The sequence below is a fragment of the Pelodiscus sinensis genome, chromosome 7 (genome assembly GCF_052426305.1).
Source record: "Pelodiscus sinensis isolate ZL-2025 chromosome 7, ASM5242630v1, whole genome shotgun sequence".
Taxonomy (NCBI): domain Eukaryota; kingdom Metazoa; phylum Chordata; order Testudines; family Trionychidae; genus Pelodiscus; species Pelodiscus sinensis.
Window position 1 is genome coordinate 69162169 of NC_143058.1, and position 21600 is coordinate 69183768.

Here is a 21600-nt window from a genome sequence, read left to right on the forward strand (position 1 = left end):
TATATTTGAAAGACTTGTTCTCATTATATTTTCTAACCTATATTCCATCTATATGCAAGGCAAATGGAAGGACTACATAAGAACCTCTCACACAACTTACATTAATCTTCAAATATGTTGAAAAAGTATATTGTATGAAAGGTAGTGTAGGAGATGAAAGGTATACTAACATGAATAGCTTTTAAAATACTATGTGTGTTTCTTTACTATCTGATTCTAATGGTGTTGAAACCACAGCTAATGTGACATCTTTCCACTCTGAGATGTGAGAGGATTTCTAGAGCACACTCACCAGAAGCTCATGCTTTAATTCTATGTATCTGTAATCTACTCTGTCTTCACCTTATCTAACTGAGACTGGGTAATCATAAAATGGATCCTGGCCTATTTTTAAACTGTTCCACCCAGGAGATAGTTGATAGTTGAACTCTTTTTGATTACCTCAGATCAAAGGCAGCATGTTATAGGTCTAACTAGAAAATACAGCGTCTGATTCACCTTTCACTCTGTTTGTACATTACTGTTACTCCATTGCAGGTAGTACATTACTTGTGGCTTATGCTAGTGGAAATTAGTAGAGAATGAGCCCCACACCCCTTCACTTCCTTTTGCAAGGCTTTTGCAACAATTCTCTTGTACAACTGTTCAACACTTTCCCTTTATTTTGCATATTATTTAGTTAAATTTAAAAGTTTAAGTATATTCATACAGTAAGAGTCCAATACTCATCTATTAATCATTCTTTATGAAAGGGCTTCTGACGTATGAAACTTTGTTTTGGAGTATTCTGTCAGGCAGTCTTGAGTGAGTGCAATACTTAGGCCTCAATACTTCTCCAGTTGCATAACCTGAGAAGTAATCTGTGCATTGCAAGTTTTTCTGGGGCTGAGGATGAGGACAAATGCCTATTTACCTTCCCAAACCACAAGACATGAAGTGGATGTGGCAGTGGTACAAGGTCATTTCTCCAGTCTCGTGTCTGGAGTAGCCTTCAAGCTGTTTGCTCTTCCCATCAGGATATGGTTTTGTTTTTCTTGCAAATATGTTTATCCGAGTCAGAAATGAGCTGTTAAGTGTCAGAATAATCTGGAATTGAGTACAGGCAAATTCATTTCTTTGGGTAAAAGACAGCAGGAATGAGGCCTTGTTTTGGAATAAATGGTCTTTTCCACCAAGCAGTAGGATCTATTCCTGCTATGTGTGACGGAAATTTTGCTCCTGCCATCCAATGGGTGTAGAGTGCGGTCCTTACTTTTTTTTTAGAAACCTGTCATCTATGCTATGTTAACATAAAGGAATCAGAAGTAGGGATGGAAAATCCCATTTCATTACTCAACCAGTTAAATGTTACATTAACCCGGGGTTTCCGAACGCTGGGGCTCTGTGTTATTGGTCCAGGGACTCCATGAGAAAATATTAATGACAGTTGTATGACAGTGTTATTTTGTTATTATTTCTGATAGCTTTCTGGGGGTGGGGGGGAAGTATTCATAAGAACTATACAAGAAATAAAAATAAAATTTCAAAACATTGCTTATTTGGGTACCTATTGAATTAAAAGCACGGATGGGAGGAGGACTGGGTTTGAGTACCCCCCCCCCCTCGCTGCAGGTCCCATGGGGCTGGAGCAGCCCCTGCTGTTAACCATAACTGGTAAGCATCACCCATTAACTATTCACATGCCTAATCAGAAGTTGTAACAATTTCCTTGTTCCTTCAGTTTCTTGTTAGTCTGTTTCTGCAAAACCGATGACGAGTCCTGTGACTAAAAGAGATTAATGGATCTCTCTCTATTAGGGCATAAGCCTTCAATTGGAAGTTAGCGATGTTAAAATGAGGTTTTTTTGGTTTTTTTGCAAATGGGTAACCACTGAACTCTTCATGTGGGGCAGGAGGGAGTGGTGGCTCTGTGGGAGCCAGTGCACACTCGCCCCTCCACCCCCCCATTGCTATATCAGCGACAGCAGCATGGGGTGGGAGCAGGCAGGAGCTGGTGCTTGCAGGGAGCCTGCTCGCCCTCTCCTGCTCTGCCATTGATACATACAGGGTACCCAGGCTCATTGGTTAGCCATTTAACCCTGCCTAATATCATACTCCAAGTGGAAATATCTGGTATTTCATTGTTTTGTATGACAATTGATGACCAGAGGTGAATCTAATGCTGCTGGGAGACCCTGCCCAATGCATTGCACCTAGCAGTGAGAGGCCCCCCAGGCCTTGTATGTCTACCTCACAATGGAAGCCCTCCCAGGGTAGTCTACACTGCAATGTTATTTTGGGATACCGGAGTACCCTGAAATAGCTAACCCTACGTCTTCACAGGAAGCCTGTTATTTCAGGCTTGCTTTTCTGACATCCCTGTAAACCTCATTCTATGAGCAATAAGGGACGTTTCGGAATAAGGCTTTATTGCAAAATGTGGCGCTGTCGAATGACGAAATAAGCTATTTCACAATAGCATTGGCATAAGAGAGGCAATTTGCGAAAGTTACTTAGAGTGACCATGCTGTGTGGATGCAGGTTTTAGCCCTAAGTAGTCTTGGAGCTGGAGGGAAGGAAAGAGAGAAACCCCCCCCCCCCTTTTCTTTTTCAATTTCACAAGGTTTGTGCCTTTATAATGTTACTCCCTCTGGGGCAAAATTCATACAGACAACTGTAAAAAGACCCCCCCGGCTCCCGCAGACTGGCCAGGAGTTGCAGAGACCGGGGGCTCCCCACACTAACTTACTTCCCAGCTACTGCGCCTCAGCCGCTCCCCGGGGCGGCCGGCAGGTGCCGAACGCGAGGCGCCCCAGCTGGAGCGCATGGCCGGCCGGCCGGGCTGCCTGGGGCACTGGCGCGGGGAGACGCAGCAGCTTCGTGCCGCCTGCCCGCGCTCCGCAGCCCGCCTGGGGGCGCTGCCGGGCAGGGCGGTGGCTGAAGGTGCTGGGAGCGTCCCAGCCCCTTTTCCCAATCTCGGCCGCCCGCTGCCTCCGCCCAGTGCCGGGGCGGGGCCGGCGCCCCATTCAGTGGCCGGGCAGAGCGCTGCTGCCGCGCCGGGCTGCGGGAGTGACGGGGACGCCGGGGGAGCGCTCGCGGAGGAGAGAGGTAGGGTCTAGCCCCCGACTCTCGTGCCCAGCCCGGGCCGACCCCCTGCGGGGAAGAACGCGGCCGGGGCTGGGTGGAGCCGTGAAGGGAGCAGAGGGGGACTGGGGCAAGGGGGCAGATGTGGGGGGATGGGTGGGAACTGTGGACCGGGGCAGGGTGGGGGGAGATGCGTGGGAACTGGGGTGAGAACTGGGGGGGGGGGGGGATGGGCTGGAGCAGGGGGGAGCTTTGGGGGCGGGGGCAAGGAAGGGGAAAAGATGGCTTTAGGGTTTGGGCAGCGAGGTCAGAGGTTGTAGCGCCAGCAATGCTGGCTTTGGGGGGGGAGGGGTGTGTGGGGGGTGTGTGTGGGGGGGGGGAGTATTTGTTGCCTTGCTGCCCCATCTCGCTTTCCATGCCCACGAAGACTGGGTAGCGGCTCCCGGCCCCATCGCCCTTACCCGGGCACATGTTTGTGGCGTCTGGGAAGCAAAGTGCTGGGAGGACAAAGCTCCGGGAAAGGAGGGCAGCTGGGCAGGCGGGACTCTTCCAGGTGAAGTGGTGTTTGTGTGGGAGTTGGAGGTTCCCTCTGCCTGGAGCTGCACGGCCCCCTCCCCCCGCCTTCCCTTTGTTTAGTCTTGGTGAGAGGGATTGTGTGTGTCCCGGCTCTTGTTTCCCTGCGCGATGGGATTGATTCAACAGGGATTGAAACCAGATTGAGAACTTCACCAGAGTAGACTTGAATCACAGGGCTCACGTCCCTGGGATGCGCGGTGGAGGTGGGGTTGTGAGTTGTAACAGGTCATCTGTACAAAGCGCTGTGGGTGTCAATACCCTTTAGTGCTTGTTCCTTTGTGAAGAATGTGGCCGAATATTTACTGTTGCAACAAGTTACCTAATCATTGCCATGTTGTTACTGTTCTGCAGTCTGGTGGTGCCTCTTGAGATCAAATCCCACCTGGTACTCACATAGCAGACTGCTTAAGGTTCTGTATTCTTCAAAGAAAGGGAAAGGACAGATATATTTATGGTGAGCTGGGCTGGATGGATAGACACAGCTGTTACAAAAGTGTATCCATAGGGTTAACTTCAACCATAACTCTAGAGCAAAAAACCCATTCCAAGGAATGTCTGGGAAAAACCACTAAAAGAACACTAGATTGCTAAATGCATGAATCACAATATGTAAAGTTGTGTTGGGAACCCCTTTCAGGGATGACTTCTTCAAATAAAAACAGTTAGTTTGAAAGGATCTATGGTTTTCATTAGCAAGTAATGACTGGTTATAGACCTTTAGGAAGCCTAATTTAACCATGGTGTCCATAAGCATAATGATGATCCATATTTTAAAACCAAATTTAAAATCAGAGTATGTGTGCTTTTTTGGTGACATCTGCAGTTTTTAAAGCAACTACCCAGTGTGTAAAGCTTCATTTAATTCAAATGGAGGGCTTAGGCTAATTTTCATACAGATACATTCATGAGGGAGGATTGCCAGAGGAGACTGTCATTATCTGGGAATAGAATTTAAATTCCAAGGACACATACTCTTTAGGAGAGGAGGCTATTATTTGTGAAGGGCTTTCCAAACCTGGACAATTATAGAAATGACCCAAATTTACAGGATGTAATTTAAGTGTAACATGAATCTCGAAGAGCAGACTGGTCATGATAATTGCTGGTACATTTTAAATTGTGATAAAGCAGGAAGCACTGTTGTACATCTGTCATGCTTGTTGTTTTTAAGGAGAGCCTAGTGCTCCTTCCTAAGTGAATAGGACTCCCCCTTCCCCCAAGAAACAATGGTTACTCCCAGAAGGGCCTTCTTATGGTTGGGCAAACACTGTTTGTAATGACTAATAGCTTGAAAAAGGCTTGAATACTGCAATTAAGGTTCTTTCCTTGTTTTACATTTTAAATAATCATTGGTATTTTAGATGTGTACACACATACGTGCTCATTCTTTGCCTGGAGAGCATGCAAGGTACACCACTGTGTAGATAAGGTATGGTCGCTGTCTCAAAGAGCTTATGGAATATTACATAAAATATACTTTAAGAACTGTTAGCCTCTGTATTGGAAATAAATGGTACCCTCAAATAAGGCTAGGCAAGCATCATATGGCCAATAAATTGACTGACTTGGCAATTTTATTGTTGAAATGACTTTACCATATCCTGCTATCCTATTGTTAATTGTGAATTAAGGGTGGCAACAGGCTGCCCATCCTTCCCCGAATGAATCATCCCTTTGTCAAGCTCTGTATCAAAGGCAATGTTTTCTCCAAGTTTTGTTAGGAACTAAAAATAATCTGATACAGTTGTTAAATTGGACTTCAACAGTTGGCCAGTTGTAAGTGTATTAAAACATAATAAAAGTCCTCTGCTTATTTTATTTCCAGTTGTCTCCATCTTCCTTCTGATTATAAAAAAGTGAGTTCATAATAGTGCAGCATACTGTTCTTGGCTTGATTCAGAAGTAAAACTTCTTATTTGTACCATCAGAGTTTTCCCCATAGCAATATACAGTGGTCAAAACTCAAGTCAGAATTTGCCAACAGTTATCACACCATGGTATCTTAGAGAACCACACTTTGTCCAGACTTAGAATAGATGATGTTGCTGGAAACTACATGTTAATTGTTGGTGTGTATGGGATATTTTAATGGCTTCTTCGCTATATGGATACTACAAACAGCATTATTGCTTGTCCCCAGGACTAAGCAGCAGATGAAGGAACTATTATTAAAAATCTTCAAAAGTAAGATCAGAGTCTTACTTGTTTAAGACCTTATTTTTTTCTGAAATAAGAGCCCTACTTCAAATCACATGTATGACGAGGAAATAGGGATGAGAGAAGAGGGCGGAACATGGATCTAAAGTGGTTAAATTTAGTTAGAGAATTAAATTAGCCCCATTAAATTTAGTGTGAAGCGAAATCATTTTAGGAGAGCAAGGATACATCTCTGGACTTTGTGCATTTGTAGGAGGATGATAGAAGAGAGGCAGGCAAATGAGAAGAGGAAGTGGGGGAGAGACACTGGGAACATCAGCAAAGCCATTAACTTTTCCCCCTGCATAGTCTTAAAGGGCTGCTGGCAGTATAGTACTAAAGAAGATGTCAGGGGTCTTTTCACACAGTCCTCTGAGATCATCAAATTTCTGAGCTCTGTGGGAACAGAAATTCTTCATGCTGGTTTCTGATCTCATCTTTCCCCAGCAGCAGTAGTAGCGGAAGTAGGGTAGCTTGGGAATCAGTGAGGAAAGCGGAAGAAAGGCAAAGTGGAATATAGTCTGCAGGATAGCTTTGAGAAACTGTAGAATGGGTTGGGGAACCTTAATTGGGTTGGGGGCCACTGACCCCAGAAAAATCAATTGGGGGACTGCACAAAAGTGAGAAGCAAAAAAGAGAACTGATGTGGCCTCTGGGATAATAGATTTTGTGGGGCCCCTGCATTCTGGGGTGGGGGCAAAAAGGAGGAGTTCATTGTGTGGGAGGAAGTTGGCTTGGGGTATGGGATCAGAGTGGGAGGGAGGGTACAGGTGTGGGTTGAAGGGTTTGGTTCCCTAACACTGGGGAGGGAACCCCCAGGCTTGGGGGCTGGATCCAGGCAAGTTGGAGGCTGCAGGTTCCCCACCCCTGCTGTAGAACAATCTGGTTGGTATAGCACATCTACCTCTTTATTTCACGCTACACGCGCTTAGAAAGGAGACAAATGCTTACACTCTGGGTAAAGTTAAAAAGTCTGATCTTACTTATGCTAGCTCAAATGCCAAATTGTCCTACAAAATATTAACTTGTATGTCATTCATGAAATGAAGAACAACATTTTAGTGACTTGTGTTGTAAGAGTTGGGGAATTTCCGGAATTCTAAAAGGTTACAGGAAAAGCAAAAGCTTTACTGCTTCTTTATAAATATGGAGTCTCAGTATTTCATTCCCTCCATCTTTTTACCTTTTAAAGTAACAGCTACATGAATTTCCTCCCTCTTTGCTGGGGGACAGTGGCACATTAGGACTTGTCTTCACTCTTGGCTGGATTGACTGGGAAGCATTTGATCTAGCTAGGATTGATTTCTTGAGTTTAAATGTGATAAAGTGATCGTCAAATGCTCTGTCAACTCCTGTACTCCACTTCAATGAGAAGTGAAAGTAGGGTCTACAGGAGATGGTCTCCTGTTGGCACACTGCAGTGGAGACTCCACGCTAAGTAGATATGAATACATTGCTATTCACGTAGCTAAAATTGCGTGACTTACATCCACTTCGCACCTTCTACTGTAGTCCTACTCTTAGGAGGGTCACAGTAGTGATGTCCCAGCTCAGAAAGTTGTAACCTGATCTGCTGCTCCTGCTTCCTGGATGCATGGGGGTGGGTACAATGCTGCTTACATCCTTAGAAATGAAGAGGTCAGGCAGAAAAAATTCAAGACTCTTTGTGATAAAGGAGCAGTAAATGGCTACAGTGCTTAATTTGTGTTTCATGTTTCCTAAAGTTAGAAGTGCAGACTTTTCTCTTGTACTGATGCTAGTGGGAATAGGCCATGTAAGTCCTCGCCACAGTCCAGATCCACAGGAGTTAAGGAGAGCATTGGGATTAAGGATGTTAGTGTGTAATGGTTTACACAATTAACCGATAAGAGCAGATTTATCAGTTAATCCTAACACTTACAGGCACTCCCCCTTGCTACTTCTGTATCCGAGGCAGCAGCACAGTGCGAGGGTAGGTGGGGCAGATGGAGCTGGTATGCGTAGGGAGCCCGTTCTTTATAAGCCAGCTCTGTGTGTGTGCGGGCTCCTGCGGAACTGCTCCCCCTGCTGCTGCCTCTGATAGAGAGGCAGCAAGATACGGAGGTAGAAGGGAGGCAGGAGCCAGTACACGAGAAGCTGGCTTCCTAGGCATACTGGCTCCCGGGGAGCTGCCTGCTCCCGACGCTGCTGCCTCTCTATTGGGTGGGGGAGGGACAGTCAGGAGTGGGTGCTCATGGGGAACCAGCTCCCAGCAAGCACCTGTTCCCATCTACCCCTGCGGGTAAATGTGTAAAATTTTAGCAATTACACGTTTACACATATATACAATTCTTAGCATCCCTGTTTGGGATGTCTGCCAAGATTTTGTGCCTGAATTATGCTTTGAGCTCCCATCTTTTGCTTCAGGTTTGGTCAGCTTCTGGTTGCTGGATTGGAATTTTTGCTTTCTGTCCCCACCATAGGATGTAGCTACGTTACATAGTAATCTTATCTCCCAGCCTCCTATTGTTTGCAGGCAGATGTGTGTTTTGGAGGAAGCTCTGTTCTTCTATTTCTGTGGATCTTCAAGGTTTTCTTTGGGTGGATGTAACAGGGTCTCTTCTCAGCTGCAGTAGGTTCCTGCCTCTGCCTCCACCTCCATTCTCCCATTCTTAGGATTCTCACAATTGTCTGAGATAAGGATGTTAAGGACTAATCAACTAGACAATCTCCCCCTCCCTCCCACGCTGCCTCTATTAGATAGGGGGGAAAGAAAGATACTTCAAAGTGGCCACCACGCACAGCTGATCCAGGGATCAGCTGTGGCGCTGCCACTTTGAAACCCCAAGGGGCAGCTGCCAAGCAGCAGATCAAAGCCGTGGACTCCCCAGCTGATCCCGGGCTCTGCACAGCATTTCAGTGGAGTCCCCAGCTGACCCTGGGTTCTGGGGAAATGCTGCATGGAACATGGGATTGGCTGACAAAGGGCTCTGCGCAGCATGGAGCCCAGGGTCGGCAGGGGACTCTGTCCCCCTCTGACCCTGGGCTCCATGGCTTTGAAATGCACAAGAGCTTCCCACTGGCCCTGAGCTGCACTCGGACTTCCTCATTCCTCCTTTGAAATGTGCAAGAGCCCCCGCTGGGGCTCTTGCACATTTCAAAGGAGGAATATGGCGGTGACTGTAGAGTAGTTGATCAAAATTCTATCGACTACTCAACTAATCAATTAACTGCAACTTAAAATCCTTAGTCTGAGATGTTTATGCTGCTGCAAGTAGGACACCATTTCTGCAATAATAATTATTATTTATCAAAAGGATGCAGGTCAACTAAACAGTTGCCTAGTAATCCCTCCCTTTTTGATTAGGAGTGCTCCTCCTGGGCTCCCTTCAGCACCTGTCTTCACTGCCTCACCCATGCTGGTGCTACAGGCCTCCTTATTCCCATTTAAGAATTCCCCAGCAAGGGCTTTATTCCTGCCCTTGCTGCAGGGAGCATTAGCTAATGGGGAGCCCCTTTTCCAGTCCCCTCTGACTTTGGCTTTCCTACAGGTCTGCTTGTCCTATAACCAACTAAGGTGGGAGGACCCCAGAACTCAGGTGTGGACAGTCAACCTGTGGAACTCCTGTCCAGAGGGTGTTAGGAAGACCAGGACTTGAACAGGATTCAAAAAAGTATTAGGTAAATTCATGGACATTAGGTTCATCAATGGTTGCTAGCCAGGATGGGTAGGAATGGTGTCCCTAGTCTCTGTTTCAGAGGCTGGGAATGGGTGACAGGAGAGGGATCACTTGCTAATTGCCAGTTCTGTTTGCTCCCTCTGGGGCATCTGGCATTGGCTGCTGTCAGAAGGCAAGATACTGGGCTAGACGAACCTTTGATCTGACCCAGTCTGGCTGTTCTTATGTTCTTGTGTGGATGGAGCTTGGAATTCTATATTGCAGTTAAACATACTCTTAGCTTGAGCTCTGTGAGCTGGATTCAGCTGACATGGGCTAGCCGTAGATGTCTAATCATGTGTGAACGTACCCTAAGAGGAAATGCCATACACAGGCTATTGGCAAATGTTGCTTGTTCACCTGAGCCAACTGCTAACCCACCCACACCCATTACTAGCAGGCAGATAAAGGGAGTTGGACTCAGCCCCATTTGTTATCTGGTTAAGGGACCAGCCCACCCTTTGACAATGGAGCTCTTCCTTAGATAGGTACACATCCTGTTCTACTTAGTTACCCAAGAAGCAGAATAACATTTGCATGATTCTTGCCACTTCCATGGTTGTCCTCAAGTATTGAAGAGCAGCTGTGAAGCTAACCAGATCAGCTATTGCTTGGAACTGTCTTCAGACTCAAGAAAACAATATTATACCAGTTAAGCATCCAAATGTGCCTCAGATCAAGTCTTTACTCCCACAAGGACAAGAAACACACTTTTCTTTTAGATGAAGGCATACCTCCTGCAGAAACTGGTAGCCTTTGTCTCCTCTACTCACCAGAGAAAGTTTATGATTTGTTCTGGTGACTAAGCTTGCGATTATTTCATGGTATGTTCTGATCATGCTGGTAACCTTGTAGTGGTGAAGAAAAGGATGTCAAAGGATGGATACACTTCTAAACATTTGACAGGATACTTTTAAAGAAAAAACCCTACTAAAAACAAACCTAGTCTATACAGAACAGCAGGAAAGGTGGACTTGGACTAGAGGATAGAGGGGCATTCTTTCTGTCCTAATGAAAAACTTGCAAGGAAATTAACAATTCTGCACTGTGGAATGAAAGCAGTCAACATATGGAGTTGAGCTAGGCAAACAGACAGAAAATTCAGTAAACAAGATCAAGGCTGAAGATAAGGAAGCACATATATTCAGAATTGACCAATGGTGAAGGCAAGAAATGTTTTGAGTGTCAAACTGACCCACACTTATAATATGTCGTCTCTGACTGCTTAGGAATAGGAGTGCTGCTTGCTTTGTTCCTAAACATCTTCATAATCTGTGCCCTGCCCTCTCCCCAGCAGGGAACACTGAAGCAGTGACTATAAGGAGGGGAAGGTGACAATTTGACAATCTGAGTAGGTTTGTCTGAGTAGGTTGGGGGTGCTGGATACAGAAGTATTGAAACAATTCAATGCAAATTTCTCAATATTGAAAGAATAGATAACCAAGAGGTGCTTATTTTTCACTATCCTCATCAGAGAGCTTATTTTTTATTGCTTGCGAAAGGTGCCGGTTTTACAGCACTGATTGTGTTAATCCATCTACAGCATGCTGTGGAATAAGTGCATGCTTCCCTGCACCCACACACAGATATTCTCTGGAAACTGTCATGTTTTCCCTCTCCTTATTTCTACATCTGTACTCTTCCTCTCTCTATCACTTGCACCTTCTACAGTGGTACTGAGAATTGTTCATAGGAAAGATTAAATTGAAGAAATGACCATACGAAGGAAAAACGTGTATCAAACAGAAGTTAATGGATGAGAGAGAAAATTGGCCAGGTTTTGGGCTTTTCTTGTTTGGAGCCTGTATAATGTTATTTCTTCCCCCAGCACGTGAATATAAGTCTGGGCTACTGTTCTGTATTTTTAAAAAGCAGCAGCCTAAGGTAACCAGTGAATGCAGGAAATTGAGGATATATTATCATGTATTTAGATGATCCTGCAAATTACTAACTTGAAACTTAAACAAAATGTGGACACCAGTGTGTGACATTGCTCATAGGTTTTACAGAAGCCTGTTGTGTACAAAATAGAAGGAATTGAATCAGTACTTAATTCACCTGGGATTTGGGGAAAAAAACCCACTTCCTAGAGTTAGTCTTATATAGCTTCTAGATCAGTGGTTGGCAACCTGCAGCCTGACTCATTGGGGCTCCACCTGCAGCCCCATTTTCCCTGCATTCCTCTTGTGCACTGGGGCACTGGACCCCCCCGCACTTCCTCCCTCACCATACTTTCAGAGCAGTTGCTAGTTGCCTGATTCACACTCCATCCCTGCTCCTCCCAGAGCTGGAACACTATGAACAGTTGATTTATGGCATACCAGCTGAGGGAAGGAAGGAGGTGGAGCAGGAAGTGCAGGGCTCTGGTGCCCTAGTATGTGAGGCACATGGAGAAGGAGGGGCAGATGGGGTGGCAGGTGGAATTCCAGGGGGCTGGAGGCTGCCCACCACTGTTCTAGCTGTTGAGAGATTGGGGAGTGGGTTCATGTTCAGCAGATGTCTACTGGTACCAAAACTGGTGCACCTGAGCCTAGTATCCTGCTAGGAATCCCAGCAACTGTTCTCCAGCAGTGGAGATATGTGGGGAGGTTGCCTGTAGACAATAGAGAGCGAGAAGGAGGGATCTCTTTTTAGATTATGGCCTGGCTAGTAGATTCCGCCTCTGCATGCCCCTAGGCAACGGGGTGGTGGCTCCCTGCTCCTGAAGGGGCAGGACTGAGGGTAGCCAGCCCTTTGTGCTTCAGTGCTCCGGCAGCGATTTAAAGGGGCCAGGGCTCTGTCTGCTGCTATTGCAGTAGAGCCAGTGGTCGGAATCCTAGGTCCCCTTCAATCGCCTGGCCTCATTTGTCCTCCCCTATTGGTGGGTGTGAGTAGATTTAACTATGGAGTTGATGAGTGGTAACATTTTGTGGACTAATGTGTGGGGAATAAGTGGATAGTGGGTAGATGGGTTACTGGGGGGGGGGGGGGGGATTCTGCATGTGTTGCATTTGGAGTCATAGTGAAATTGCAGAATTCCCCCAGGAGTGATTGAAAAATCGCAACAGAAATATATGGTATTTGGGAGTGTGACGTTTGTTTGTTTGTTTTGGGTGAAGAGAAATAGCTCAAAACAGGGGGAAGAAAGGTAAGAGGATGAAGGGAGAGAGAATGAAAAGAGGAAATATACATTGTAAGCAATGCAAGAAAGACTAGCTCATGATTTTAGAAAGAGAAATAGATTGAAGGCAGGGAAGGAAAGAAGATAAGAGATAGAAGAGCAGTTTTTACAAGATCAGTTACATAGCAAGTGATCTGGTTGTTAAACAGAGTATGGATAATAACAGTGCCTTCAGATGCTGCTTGGTGTTCCCCACCCTCTTGCTGTCTCTCACACTGAGTTCTGCTTCTTTTCCGGGTGCTGGTTGGGGCTGGAGCACACAACTGGGAGTCTGTCACTCCTCCCTGGTGCATGTGATGTGTTGCAGGGTTGAGTTGGAGGGATGTTTTTACTTTGCAATTTCAGTACTTGGTGGGGGAGATGGCAGCCTGGCATGGTGGTGGTGTGAATCCAAATCTGAACTAAAAAGCCTGCTGTGGAGCAGCAGGGGAGAGCATTTCAGGGACACTCCCAGCTCCTCCCGGGAGTGGGTAGAGCTCTGTCTGCTGCATGTGCCAAGTTAGGAAGAAGCCCCTCCTCACAAAAAACAGCTCTGATTAGCTGCCTTACCATAGCAGGCAGTGGAGTGGAAAGGCAGCCAGTCGGAGGTGATTCCTCACTCATTCACAGAAGGATGAATGACTGTAGGATTTCCAATGTGGAAATCCCCCTATCTAGCAGGGGCAAACTGTGACTGGCTTCCCTGGCATTAACTACCTTTTGTCTCTGGTTACAAACTCTTCCTTGTAGTGATGACAAAGATGCTAAAGGTTACCTCGGCAACCAAAAAAGTGCAAAACTTTCATTTGTAAAAAATCTAATGGTATGAGAAATCTGATATGAGGACTCTCTGAGATTATACCAAATTTCCAAGAGTGCAAGAATTTAGTACACCTGGGTTTCTAGAGTTGATGGTAACTTGAAACACAATTCTAGGTAAGGGGATGCCTGCAGATCATTATGAATTCCTGAAAACTATCAACTGACTTTTGCTTCTGCCGAAACAAAATTTGGAAAAGCTCACTGCCTCTATGAATTCGTGTGCTGTGAAATTGACTCACTCTGCCCCCTCTCCTTCCCAGAAAGGGGTCACCTGTGGCTATTTTAGGAAGGTATCCCACACTAAAATTGTGAAATTTACATTTTAAAAATAAATTTAACCTCCTTTGTTTATTTTATGAGGCTTTAATAGTAATGTGACACTTAGCCACATGTGTGCTTTGACTTCAGTGATCTTTGTGGGTTTGAATTGCCAGTTTTAGAGTTTTCTTTTGTCTGAGACCGTTTGTTGATATAGCAGTAAGGCTGATGGAATACTTGAGTTATTGTATAATTTCTCATGTACCGGTAAAAATGAGAAGAAAATCTAAACTGTAAACCTAATTGAAACACAGAAAGAGAGAAAGATTAGGTAAATCATTTTTAAAGGGACACTTCATTTTATTAGCTCAAAAATTGAAGCTAATTTGTTTGCAAAAATCTTTCCTATCTCACAGCATCCTTGAAAACCCACCCTTTTCCTGCTCTGCTTTTCTGTTTCCAAGGTGATGGCTACACTAGAGATCTTCCAGAGATGAAGGGCTCCCCCGACACAGTGCTGTCCACAGTGGTGCTTAGTTTGATGCAACTTGTTGCTCCAGGGGTGGCTTATTCACACTCGTATGTGACATAAGGTATACCTAAGTGGTATTGTAGTCATAGCCCTAGATTGTCAATCTCCAGGGGAAAGATATCAGTGCACAGCATGAACAATCATGGAAAACTGGGGAAACAGATCTATTCTATCTTTTCATGTTAATGTCTGAATTGGGGGTGACTTCAGAAACATTATTTACTAGGACAGGGGTTTTCAAACTCTGGGTTGCGGCTTGTTATGGCAAGCTGCTAGCTGGCTCTGAGATGCTTTGTCTGTCTGTGCCTCTGCAGGTATGGGTGATCGTAGCTCCCATTGGCTGCGGATTGCTGTTCCTGGCCAATGGGAGATGTGGAAAGTGATGTCTCAGTTTGCACCATGTCCCGTAGCTCCCATTGGTCACTAACAGCATTCTGCAGCTTGCCTTCACAAGATGTGACTCGGAGTTTGACATCCCTGTACTAGGATGGTATGCTCATGTTAAAGGCTGTTCCAACAGTTGGCTTTTTCACTAACAGGCCAATTTTGTCCAGGTGTAAAAATATATTAATAGAATGTTTTGTCTGAGATTTGGGGTCTTCCTTGACAGTTTTATGCACAGCACCTGACTTGCTCGGGCCACGTTGTGTTGATCGTGTGATGAAGACTCGTTGTATGTATATAATAATGTGCAGGGACAGGCTGTTGATCAGTCTTAGAACATGAACTTGGGCCTGCCAGCAGGCCAAAGTTGTGACACCTAAAATAAACACAAGTTTTCTAGCTTAATGTACATGGCCTGTTTTTCAATAGTTTTATGCAAACATAACCTTTGAATCAGGCATGAAACCAAAAATTAACATTAGTCTTTCAAATTGCTCTTTAAATTTAAAGTAGTTAGTTAAAAGAGCATACCTTCTGTATTGTAATATACAGCCAATAGAAATAAACACCAGTATTTGTGTTTTCTTAACTGACTGCCTCCCAGGTATTAAATGCTTTGTACCTGTCTGGTATAAAATTCATGTAGTTCAAAGGGCATTGTCAATTAAATAGCAACACTGTGATTTAAAAAAAACACATTAAGTTTGTTTCAGTTGGACATCTGTCCCTGAATTCCTCTGACAACTTGTAGGGTTTTACAGTCTCATTTTGTTATTCTTTAAAAAGGATTTATCTTTTTCTCTTTAAGTGGAGAGAGCCACATAAACAAATTAACTAAGTGAAGTGGTTATGTTTTTAAAAAAAATGCATTTAGAAAGAAAACAAACTAGAAAACCATTAAAATAATATTTCTGGTTTTTTTTTAATGATAGTAATCTGAGGTATAACTCTAACAATGTAGGATTAAAAATGGACCTTTAAAAAAAAAAAGTCAAGTTTATTTATGGTTGGTGAGCATGTTTAAAAAAAATTCGACAGTTTAAACTAGGTATAAAGGAAGTTTAAAAGTAAATATTTTCTAAGGGATAGCTTTCTGTTTAAGTCAGTGGGAATTTTGCCATGATTCATGGATCAGAAATGAGCCCATTACTAGGAAGCTGTTCATAGCTCTTCAGCAAATTGGAAGACGGGGGGCGGGAGGGAGGAAAAAGTAACCGACATGCTTACCCCAAAAAACAAAAATAACTTAAAATAGAAAAACTATGTTCAAAGTACAGAATAAGCTGTTGCAAAAAAAGGCTATACCACACCTATAATCTTTGAAACCTATTGGTATAATTCAGAACGTAAAAGGAACTTATCCAGAGGGTAAGCGGAGCCTAAAACATCCGATATTTTAAGACTAACTTTTAATAGATGCTAAAAAAGGTGGTTAGGCTGATGTTTCTTCAATAGCAAGTATCCTCCTCAAAATCTACCAAACCAGAGAAACCAGCAGAGAGATCTCTTGTAAAGTAAAGATACAATCCACGAATTAGGAAATAGACCAACAACATAATACAGTAGTTGGTGATAAACTGAATATTGCAAGTAATTTGGAAGATTACACTTACAGGATAATAAAATGGAAGCACTTTATCCATTGGAAATAGACCTAAAACAGTAGTCTTACAATAAGGGATATCTATTTTAATATTGATCAGTAGAATGGACATGAGTGAATCAGAGAAGCTCCGGGCAAATGTAAACAATATTGTTCATTCTTCAGAACTCAGCTAATCTTCAGTCAGTTAGGAAGAAGAGGAAAAAATCCCCTTTGTTCAGGGTATATATAATTTTTAAGACCTTTGCTTTTTGTGGTTAAAAATTATGCTTCAAAAGATATAGACTATCTTGTGACTTTTTTTTTCTAAGCATATTTATATCCTTATGATCCAGGTTTGACAATCTATGTAATTTACTCGCCCGTGGTGAATAGATTATAACCCGAAAGAGCCGGGTTCAGGCGATCTGCGCATGTGCAGATCGCCGGACAGCGCAGCTGGCGAGCGGGGCTTGCCGCGGCTCGGTGAGCCCTGCTTATGATTTAAAAAAAAAAAGATATAAATAAAAGCACCCAAGGGCAATCGCTGAGATCTCTTGGGGATTCTGTCATCATAAGTTAAATGGAATGGGAGATATATAGCCAATGTAGTTTGAATTGTAAATTAAAAAAAACAACACAGTAACATAAGTTAGATGTCTGCAAGTCACCAGGACCTGATGAAATGCATCCTAGAATACTGAAGGAGCTGATAGAGGAGGTATCTGAGCCTTTAGCAATCATCTTTGAAGAGTCATAGAAGTTGGGGGAGATATAGTGCCCATCTATAAAAGGGGAAATAAGAACAACCCAGGAAACTACAGACCAGTCAGTTTAACTTCTGTTCCAGGGAAGATAAAGTAGCAAGTAATTAAGGAATTCATCTGCAAACATCTGGAAGAAAATACAGTTATAAGTAACAGCCAGCATAGATTTGTAAAGAACATATCATATCAAACCAACCTGATAGATTTGTTTGATAGGATATCAAGCCTTTTGGATAAGGGAGAAGCAGTGGACGTGGTATACCTAGACTTTAGTGTAAAGCATTTGATATGGTCTCTCATAACCTTATCAGTAAACTAGGGACATATCATCTAGATGGGGCTACTATAAGGTGGGTGCATAACTAGCTGGATAACCACTCTCAGAATAGTTATTAATGGTTCACAATCCTGCTGGAAGAGCATAACAAGTGGGGTTCTTCAGGGGTCTGTTTTGGGACCGGTTCTGTTCAATATCTTCATCAACGATTTAGATAATGGTATAGAGAGTACGCTTATTAAGTTTGCAGATGATACCAAGCTGGGAGGGGTTGCAAATGGTTTGGAGGATAGGCTCATTATTCAAAATTATCTGGACAAACAGGAGAAATAGTCTGAGGGAAATAGGATGAAGTTTATTAAGGACAAATGCAAAGTGCTCCACTTAGGAAGGAACAATCAGTTTCACACATACAGAATAGGAAGTGATTGTCTAGGAAGAAGTACTGCAGAAAGGGATCTAAGGGTCACTACATACCACAAGCTAAATGAGCCAACAGTGTTGCAAAAAAAGCAAATCTGATTCTGGGATGCATCGTGTTGTAAGCAAGACACGAGAAGTCATTCGTCTGCTCTACTCTGTACTGATTAGGTCTCAATTGGAGTACTGTGTCCAGTTCTGGGCACCACATTTCAGGAAAGATGTGGAGAAATTGGAGACGGTCCAGAGAAGAACAACAAAAATGATTAAAGGTCTAGAAAACATAAGCTATGAGGGAAGACTGAAAGAACTGGGTTTGTTTCTTTTAGAAAAGAGAAGACTGAGAGGGGACGTGATAGCAGTTTTTGAAGTATCTAAAAGGGTGTTACAAGGAGAAAATTGTCCTTCATGGCCTCTGAGGACAGAACAAGAAGCAATGGGCTTAAAGTGCAGGAAAGGAGGTTTAGGTTGGACATTAGGAAAAACTGCCTGTCAGGGTGGCTAAGCACTGGAATGAATTGCCTCTGGAGGTTGTGGAATCTCCATCACTGGGGATATTTAAGAGCAGGTTGCATAGACATCTATCTGGAATGGTCTAGATGTCTCTTGATCCTGCCATGAGGGTAGGGGACTGGACTTGATGATCTCTTGAGATCCCTTCCAGTTCTAGTGTTCTGTGAGTCTATAGTATATTCTGTTTTTAATCCTAATTAACCTCAATGAGTGACCTACCTTTTCAATAAAATAACCAATGTGCTTCCCAATGAAGCCTATTGGTTCTATTGCTAGTTTTTCTAATGTCCTAAATATGTTCAGTTCCTATACAATTTAATGAAAAGTATGATTCAGTTCCTTAGCAACTGGGAAGGTAATATTATTCTTCATAATTGCAGACCTGCTGTCCGTAGTATGTATTTTAATTGACCTCTCTTGTGCTTGTGGTTCATCATATACATGCCAGCCTTCAAATTCCTTAATTAGTTGTTGTATAATATTTAGGGCTATAGAGATTTGGTTTTCAGTTAAAGGGCTATTGTGAATCGTTAGAGGGCCTGTAGAGTAATTTGAACTTGTGTAGCATCACTTTATATCTGGGGTTCTCAATGAATTGTAGTAGAAATAGTCACCACTGATTAAAGTAAAGGTTGCATGGTAATTTTCATTCCAATCCCCTGTTCTTATTTGCTTGGAACTTTCTGAAACGTAGAATATAATTGTTGTGCTATTAATAGCAAGTATATTTTCCCCCTAGGAAAACACTTGCAGTTCTGAATAGTTCTGTGGTTGAAATCTGTTAAAAGTTGAAGATAGATGTAGAAATTACTTCCTCTGAGAAGAAAACTAGTTTCAATTAGACCAAGTTACAAGCCTCTGAAAAATGCATACAATGCAAAATGTACAGCCAGTTTCATTATTCTTGAAAAGGGTTCTTCAAATGCACATAGCGAGTCAATAACTTACATAGTACAGGCAGTCCCCGAGTTACGCGGATCCGACTTATGTCGGATCCGCAGTTACGAACGGGGATTTTCTCGCCGCGGAGGACTGGAGCGGTGGGACGCCTGGTCCCGCCGCCCACCTCCTCCAGGGGAAGAAAAGCTGCTCCCCATCTCCCAGCAGACCAGGGAGACGTGGAGCAAAGCCCGGGGCCTGTGGTAGAGCAGGTGGGGCGCTGCCGGTTGGTCCCGCAGCACCGCTCCTTGGCGCTACTGGACCAACCCGGCAGCACCCCAGCTGCTCTGCCCCAGAAGTCCTGATTCAGCCGCTGCTGATCAGTTTCAGCAGTGGCTGAATCAGGACGCCTGGGGCAGAGCAGCTGGGGTGCTGCTGGGTTGGTCCAGTAGTGCCGAGGAGCGGCCGCGCTACTGGACCAACCCGGCAGCACCCGAGCTGCTCTGCCCCAGGTGTCCCCAAGTCAGCTTCTGCTGAAACTGACCAGCGCTGACTACAGGAAGCCCGAGGCAGAGTTGCTCTGCCCCGGGCTTCCTGGAATCAGCTGCTGATCAGTTTCAGCAGCAGCTGACTTGGGGACGCCTGGGGTTCTTAAGTTGAATCTGTATATAAGTCGGAACTGGTGTCCAGATTCAGCCGTTGTTGAAACTGATCAGTTTCAGCAGCGGCTGAATCTGGATGCCAGTTCCGACTTACATACAAATTCAACTTAAGAACAAACCTACAGTCCCTATCTTGTACGTAACCCGGGGACTGCCTGTACAGCTGTTCCTCATCTTCCATTTACTTTCCTAAATCTGTAGAAGCTACTTGAAATTGGATTTCTGTGTTTTTTGTAACATGTGCAGGATGCAGCCCATTTCTGGTGCACCTTGAGAGCTTTGAAGCCTTCTGAAGGTGGACTAAAGAGGGTCTGTATTCTGCAGGCTACTTCCAGTGCATAGATTAGTGAATTTTAAGGGAAATTAGTCAAATACTTCAAGTTCTGGAATTTACCTGAGCTATTGTGAGTTGAGGCAAATGAAGAGGTCTTAATGAAGCCATGAATTAAAGCACACTCCCTTAATAGGGATGTAAAATCCCATTAAATCAGTTAACTGGTTAAATGCTTCAACGGAGTGGATGTTCTGGAGCAGGATGTTCTGGGGCAGACCCTTCCCACCCCCTCGCTATGGTCAGGGGCTGCTTTGGCCAGGCTGGAATGCTCACATCCATGGTGCACTGTTCTAGGTCAGGCCCGCTGCAGACAAGGGCTGATCTGGCCAGGTACTCACACTCCCCTGCCCGCAGTGGTCAGGGGCTGCTCCAGCCTCTGCTGGCTAACAGTAATTGGTAAGCATCACCTGGTAAGGGTAATGCTTACTGGTTAACCAGTCACATCCCTATTCTTCAATATAACATTGTGTAACTTTTCTACGGCTTGAGATTAGGGATGTAAGCAGCTAATCAACTAGGCGACTATCTGATAAGCAAAAGCTTATTGGATAGTTGACACACTAGTCAACTAGTCGCTCTCCCCCCCCCCCCCTTGCTGCCTCTATCACAGAGGCAGCTGGGGGGGGAACAGAGGGAGGTGCTGGGGGGAGCCGGCTTAAAAGCTGGTTTCCTCCAGCACTGTGGGATGGAGCAGAGGCACAGTGGCAGTGCTTCCTCTTTGAAATGTGCTGAGCCCCCCCCCGCTGACCCCAGGCTCCATCCGTGCTTTCTTTTTGAAATATACAAGCGCTATACTATATATAGCCCTGCTGGGGCTCTTGTACGTTTCAAAATGGAAGCGTTGAATGGAGCCTGGGGTCAGTGGAGGACTCCTCACGGAACATGCCTAGTCCTTATCAACAAATTGAATAGTCGATGGAAATCCCATTGACTATTCGATTAGTTAATTAATCGATATTTAATATCTCTATTTGAGATGCATGTGTAGAATCTCTTAGTACCAGCTGGTCTTGCCATTTCTGTTGTGGCAATATTTTTGGATGAGTGGTTTGAGTGTTTTGTCTGTGTTCTGGCAGAAACACTGCTGAGCAGTAGAAATTGTTGCTGTTTAAGTGACTCTTAAAAACATTCCCTCACTCTTAATATAAATAAATATACCTCACTATCTCTTGTTTAGCTTTCATGATTTACTGAGCTCATTTGAGGCTAACTAGTTGAGGAATCTGTGAAGTAAGCTGCATGCTTGACACTTAATGAAAACTAACAGGATATTGAGCAAAGCTGTACAAGTGTCTCTTTCAATTCTAGATAAGACATCATAACCATTGTTTAACCTTAAAACAAAGCCAAAATTGCAAGTTACTTTAAAATGGCAAATATTGATTGGTTCAGAGTGCAACTGCAGTAAACAAAGGTGGGGGTGGGGAAGGAGGAGAGGTGCTTATAAAATGCTCATTTGTTAGCCAAAGCTTAAGGCAGTGCCCAGAAGCAAAGGAAGTGTTTTATCTGGAGAGCATTT

The 21600-nt window shown here is 44.2% G+C and overlaps 1 protein-coding gene across 4 annotated transcripts in view; it reads left to right on the plus strand.

Annotated features, from left to right (window-relative positions):
- Positions 1-2928: 2928 nt before the first annotated feature.
- The window catches only part of MYO1B (myosin IB), a 195752-nt gene continuing 177080 nt past the window's right edge, over positions 2929-21600 (plus strand). For 3 of the 4 annotated variants that reach the window (XM_075934205.2, XM_075934206.2, XM_075934207.2), the window contains exon 1: positions 2954-3087. The gene's annotated coding sequence lies outside the window, so the exon portion shown is untranslated. Of the gene's footprint in view, positions 3088-21600 lie in introns of all 4 variants that reach the window. The other variant, XM_075934204.2, reaches the window with a different exon arrangement.